Genomic DNA, 7127 nt, shown 5'->3' with positions numbered 1-7127 from the left:
CTTAGCTTTATATCTTGTTTGGTTCCAAGACGAATCCCATGAGCATGGGACTTTGCTAGCAAGAGCAAGTCCTTATAGATGAATATGTACTATGAATGTGGAGGAGAGTCCCTAGAGGCTTTACTTTAACTTTTGGGCTCGAATGACAAGTTCCATAAGGTGATTATACCTATAAGTTTATGACTATCTGAGTTTGAGGGGACAATAGTGATAGACCCCTGAGATGGATTCTTCTTCTAGCCAGATCGGGGGATGCAAGTGAAAACTAAGGAGGTTGATCTCATCCTTGAAAAATGTGCTTAAATTTCCTGATGTTTTTCTTAGAACAATTCTTCGATTGAGTTGATCATGGCTAGTCACGTCTCCTATTGGCAAGTGCCTTAAACATGCAATGTAATTGCTTTGCACGAGTACTCTTATTGGAACCTACTAGGTACAAAATAAACATGCACCTACATGGATATGTACGAACGCATATTTAGTTTCTCGATTTGCTTCTCTCTTTGACAAGCAAGTGGAAAAAATAAATATTTAATACTTTACTTAAAATAGTAACTAAGAGTAGCTATAAGTTATTTGTCTATTATTATTGTTGTCTTTTTTTGCCAATGTCTTTTTTTGCAATCCACAAAAGAACCAAAATCTGTTAAATCAAGAAACTCTAAGACTCCTTCATTTACTAATTTTTTTTATTCTCTCAATAGAGATATGTCCTAATCTCCAATCCTATAATTTTTAAGATTTATATTGAATGGTACCACACTTAATATAACATCATCATGTATAATCAAAAGGATATAATCAAAGTGGAATCCATATCAAGTTCAAACTAGTCATTAATTAAAGTAACTTCACAAATGATTATATTATCTTTTAACAAATGAAAAAAAAAAAAAAAAAACAAAAAAGATTCCAACAAAAGTTAACTCAAAATTAGGATTGCAAGCGAACCAAGCGTTCGACGAGCTACTCATTGCTTGGTTTGATTAAAGCTCGTTTGTGATCGTTTAATTAACTAAACAAACAAACTTGAACAATATTTTAAATACTCTCCTTAAATAAACAAGCTTAAACACTAATATGTTAGGCTCATTTATATTCGTGAACAACATCATTTAAGCTCGTGAACAAGCTTGACATTAGGCTCTATAAGAAGCTCGATTCGTGCTCGATTAATGTACAAGAGATTTCAGATTTGTCCATGTTTGATTAATTGTTTGTTTAAAATATTCATGAAAAAATATAAGATGAATCATAGATAACTGGTTCGTGAACGAGCTCATTTGATATTTTTATAAAATCACTAAATATGTTCACAAACATGCTCGATGTAATTATTTGTTAGGAGATTTCATAAAGCTCGTTTGTTAAGTTAATGAACATCTAGAAGTAGAGCTCATTTATATTTCTTTAAGGCTTGTTTGTTTAAAGCTCCATAAATACTAAACAAACTGAACATGAACCGAACAAAAACCAAACATGAACACTTATTAATTTAAACGAACCAAACATGAACACAAATAATAAAGCTCGAATCAAACATGAACCAACCTTGAACAAGTTGATAATAAATGAACACAAACATGAACACTCACATACTCGACTCGGCTCGATTCATTTCAAACCCTACTCAAAATCAGAAGGCAATAATTTTGAAGTAGACATAAGCACCTTTTGAGAAGATTGAAATGCAAAATGTTCTTTCAGGATGTAATAGAAACAAAAATATAGTATATCCCAATAGCTTCTTAGTTCATATAAATAGTAGGGGTGTCAAAAGAGTGTATTGGGTGGGGTTCGGGTAGAACCCAATCCCGACCCGCAACTGTTTGATCCGATCTGAACCCGTTTCGCTTTTGCAAACATGTCAGAAATTTCAACTCGGATTAAATCCATCGGATTTCTAGGTTAACTCGACCCAACACAAAACCAGGGAGCAAAAGGTTACCTTCGCAACTAGCGAGCTCCCTTGTTACTTCCGATCCAACTAACGGCCAGAGTGGTCGTGACTTCTGATGACTAATCCAATAATCTCTCATGTCGTCATCGTTACTTCCGATTGAACGATCCTCCCATCGTCGTCATTCTAAACGACGAGCTGTCGTGACTTCCGACCCGATAGAAGGCAGCGTCGATTTGTTGAAGCTTCAAAAGAGGCGAGACTTGTGACTTTCGACCGACAAAAGGTAGCGTCGAAGGAGATGAGGCGATGAGCGGTCGTGACTTCTGACCCGATAAAAGGAACTTATGAACAACATCGAAGGCATCAAAGCCTTGAAGGAATGGGTTTGCAGGTTGAAGTTGGGTTTTCAGGTTGACTTGAACCCGACATGAATTTGCAATCAGGTCGGGATGTTAAACCTGAACCCGGCCCCTTTTTCAAACCGGTTGACCCTAACTCGAAACTTTTGGGTCGGATTTTCGGATCGGGTCAAATATTGACATCCCTAATAAGTAGATAAAGCGCTCAATTTGTGTCGGTCCATTTGGCTTATAAAACGTTGCATGATATTGCCAATGGGGATGCTAAAACTAGAATCAATCTACCAGTATCATGAGTTATTTGACTCATATGAAATTAAAAATACAGAAAAGATTTGAGATTCTTTCTTTTCAAACCAAATCTTAAGTTTAGGATAAACTTAAAAAAAAAAAAACAAAAAATTTTTTTTTTATTTAAATGAGTTAATTTAACTTAGTTAATTAGTTAACTTAAATTAATTAATATTATTATTATTTTATTAAAATTAGTTAATTCTTTTTTTATTATACATATATTATTATTCCTAAAAAAATTGAAGATCCACTGAAAATTCGTCCGAAATCTTTAGGAAATATTTCATCAAAAATTTGCTGGAAATCAATTGAAAGTTCGTTAGAAATCCCTCCAAAATCCATCCAAAAATTTGCCGAAATTTTCAACATAAAATTTCTATCATAAATTCCGCGGATAATTTGCATTTTTTTGAGATATAATCACATCATTTTCTTAAATAAAATATCTTTTAGATGAAGATACGTCATGCAAGCATCTTTTTGTCATGTCGTGCATCATAATTTGAATATCTCTTGGAAATAGTATATCTGTTTTGTATCTATTTTTTTAGAAAATTCTATTTATATATTATATATAACAGCTGTAAGGTAGATATATATGAAAATATTTTTTTGGAATGCTTCGCTGCATCATTTTTGATGTTTAACCACATATTCTCGAACTTTTATTAGGTCCGATGTAAGGATGTTAGAGGAACGTCCGGTCGAAGGCAAAATCCCGCCAAAAAACTCGGTACTTGCTCGGTATTGCTAGGTATTAGTTGATAATAATGAGGAATACCGCTCTGTGAAGACCAATACCGAGTTATACCGAGCAATACCGAGTTGTACCGAGTTTTTTCTAGGAAAAACTCGGTACAACTTTTGTATAACTCGGTATTGCTCGGTATAACTCGATATTGAGTCTTCACGTGATGGTGTTCCTCGTTATTGTTTGGTATTGCTCGGTATTTGCTCAGTATTTCTAGTTTTTTGGCGCGATTTGGACTCTGACCGGACGTTCCTTTACGTCCGGTCGGAGGACATAATAATTGTTCCATATTCTCTCAGATGAAATACCTCCCAATTAAAATTGCATAATTTTTTTCAAATAAGATATTGTTTGAGATGAGGGTATATATCACACATTCTTCCCCAAATGAGAGAAATTTTCGGGTCCGCTCGTCGGGCCGCCAAATTCAAAAATCCACGTGCCATAATCCCAGTATTTGCCATCGGGTCATTTCGGGTTATCGGGCTGCTACGTGGCACATGTTTAGAGCATACCAAATGTAGAGCTACATCAGGTAACATGACATAATAAAATTCCCAAATGAGATGCCTATTGAGAAATAATCACATCATTTTCTCAAATGAGTTATATTTTAGATGAAAAGTCACATCCTCAACAGATAACAAATATCAAAGATAATAATTAATCAAAAGACAACAATAATTATCTTAATTTAATGGACCACTTAGATATTAAATAAATTTATTTAATTATTAGTTATATTAATTAAATAACATTTTATTAATATTTTTCTCTAAGATGGGGGGACATGTTGTGATATTTTTTGAAAAAATATCATATTGTACCATGATATATTTTCCTTTTTTTTTTCTTAATAACTTTTTGAATATTTAAATTTAATGAGTTCCCGATAATATTCCAACCTCTAACAACCTCCAATCTTCTTCTTCATATGTTGTCAATTTGTTAATGACCACAACTCATTCAAATGATGCCAATAAGTTTTCACAAAGTTTTAAATGGCGAATCAAACCCTAGTTTGGAACAATTATTACGATCGAATGAGAGAAACATTCGGTTCGCAGGCAAAAATCCCGCGGTACTGAGGTGTACCGAATTTTTTGAAAAACTTCCCTAGTTTGAGCTTCGATCTCACCTGTTGATGTTTTCCGCCAACTTGCTTTTGCGAAAGTTCAAACAACAATTCAAATCTTTGATCGAACCAAGATTTGATCGCATCGATATTTTCCACCAACAAGCTTCCTCAAATCTTTGAACGACAAATTCAAAGCTTAGTTTAAAATAAAATATGAATGTATAGATAATATTATGTAATCATGCATGATATAATTAAATAATTTAATATATAATAAATTATTGAGAAATAAAATAAGATTTTGGGTACACATTAAAATGTACATGGAATTATTATAAATAAAAGCATTTAAATATGATTTTATTAAATATATAAGATCTTGTTAGTAAAAGAGGAAATTGTTAAATAAAAAAATTGCAACAGTTGTGACTTGAACATTTAGAAAGCACTTCAAATCCCTTTATTATCTGTGCTCAAATCAGTGGAATCATCTCTTCTTATTTTCACTGATTTCAAAATAAATTAGGGCCATTATAAACAATAATTTTGACTCTAAATTTAAGTTTTCTTTGATATAATTTTTTTAGTGATTTATAAAATAATTATTTAGTACAAAAATTTTTTGAATTAAAAAATTTGTTTGAGACAATTTTTTCATTGCTTTATAAAATATTTTTTTAATATAAATTTTTTTTGAACCAGAAAAAATTTAATTAAAAAATTATTTTAAAATAATAAAAATGTTATCTCGAACGGAATCTTAATCATAAATAAATCATAAGAAATAAGAATTTATTATGGTTATTAGGGACAATAATAGCTTGGAGAATATGAGCATAAATGCGTTGAACAATTGGGAAAGGTTACAAAAAATGGAAAAAGAATTGTAAAAGGACTATAGTTCAGTTTGCTGATTTTTAGGAAAAAAATTATATTAGGATATTCCAATTGTTTTTTAAAAAAATCTTTTTTAAAATTTAAAATTTACTTTGAGATAAATATAATTTATAAATAATTTATTTTGTATTAATTTTATAATAAATCTAATAATATTAAATTCATCATGACCAAAAATTTGATCATAATAATATTCTAATATATTTTTTCCTTAATATTTATTCAAATATCTCTTTTGTTCTTACTATTGATCCATTGACGATCATTTAAATATAATTTTCTATTATATTTTACATTTGATCATTCATTTTAAGTCATTAATTTTAATTAGTAATGTAAGCATTTGCATATAAGAGCTTTAGCATTTATAACTGGCCGTTGAATGATTAATCAAAGGTTGCCACTATTTTAAGGTCAGTCTAAAAATTAAATTTTAATTGGAATAACAAAAATAACAGTTACTGAATAAGGGCCGTTTGGGCCAAGCCGTATTAAATTTTGAAATACAGTTAATACGTATTGGGCCTGAAAGGAAAGCCCATATTTATGAGTACATTCACACAAAACAGAAAATTGAATGGGTTGGGAAAGAAATTGAATAAAAATATCCTAATATGGAAATAGGGTGCAAAATAGTCCAGCAGACATGTAAGCTGGCTCGAGTTCAACTCGTTAACAAATTTGTGAGTTGAGCTTATTGAGTTTCGAGCTCAAATTCGATCCTAAGGACGCTCAGCTCAATCACTCTTGAGCAGCTCGAGTGCGGAATTAGAACAGTGGAACCATGGAATTGAGGATGGCGGAATTGTCGCGGGCTCAGATGTAGAAGGCGAAATCGCGGGGTAGGTTTGGAAGCGGATCGTGGAATCGTGAGGCAGGCTTGGACGCCAAAGGCGGAATGGGGAAAGGCAGGGGCAGGCTGTAAAGGCGAAATTGGAGCTTGAACCACAAAATTGAGCCGCTCAATGTACTCGTTTTTAGTGGTGGCATGAGTTCAGCTCGAGCTTGCCTTTTAGGCTCGACTTGAGTTCGAGCTTGAATTTGCCTCACAAGTCGAGCTTGAGTTAGGCCTGACTCGGGCTCGACTCAACTCGTTTGCACCCTTGTCTAGACATAAACAGATTCATTTGTGATAGTTTTTTTTTTATTATTTTACTTTTTAAACCTCAACTATAGTTATTTTTCATTGTATTCAAGAATTTTTTATGCTAGAAGGTTAATTTTTATATTATCTTTTAAAAAGTTTTTTTTTCTTCACGGTAAATTTAATCATTTATAATCATCTTACAAAAAATTATAGTCATTTTAAATAAGCCCATAGATATAAAAATATCATGAGATAAATACTCGACTACTCCAAAGATTTTTCTTTTCTCCATGGGATTGCCACAATTTTCAAAACTCACAATCAAACAATAATGAAGTATATAATTTATTTATTAAATATATAAGTAAATGATTATAGGCGGTGATAAATAAGTATATAATTTTTTTTAACACAAAAATAAAGGTTACATCAGCATAAAAAGAAAAGCTAGCAGATAAAAAAATAAACAACATAGAGAATTAGAAAATAAAAGCGAGCTCAGAACAAAGACAGAGCTTTCAGCGTCCAGTGTGTCCTGCACGGAACCTCCAGAAAGCGAAGAAAGCACCCCGAGAAAGCACACCTACGGTTGCCACCAGCAAAGAAGGACCAGGACGCGAGCCCCAACCACATCATAGCCCAAAGCCTCACGTAGCAGCAAATCAAACAGTAAATCCGCCAAATCCCGAGAAGAAACAGCAAGAATCAACAAACATACGAAACGAAAAATCATCTCCTGCGTCGACCTCTCCCCCAAA

This window comes from Dendrobium catenatum, unplaced genomic scaffold (assembly GCF_001605985.2).
Source record: "Dendrobium catenatum unplaced genomic scaffold, ASM160598v2 fragScaff_scaffold_817, whole genome shotgun sequence".
NCBI lineage: Eukaryota > Viridiplantae > Streptophyta > Magnoliopsida > Asparagales > Orchidaceae > Dendrobium > Dendrobium catenatum.
This window is presented reverse-complemented; position numbering follows the sequence as displayed.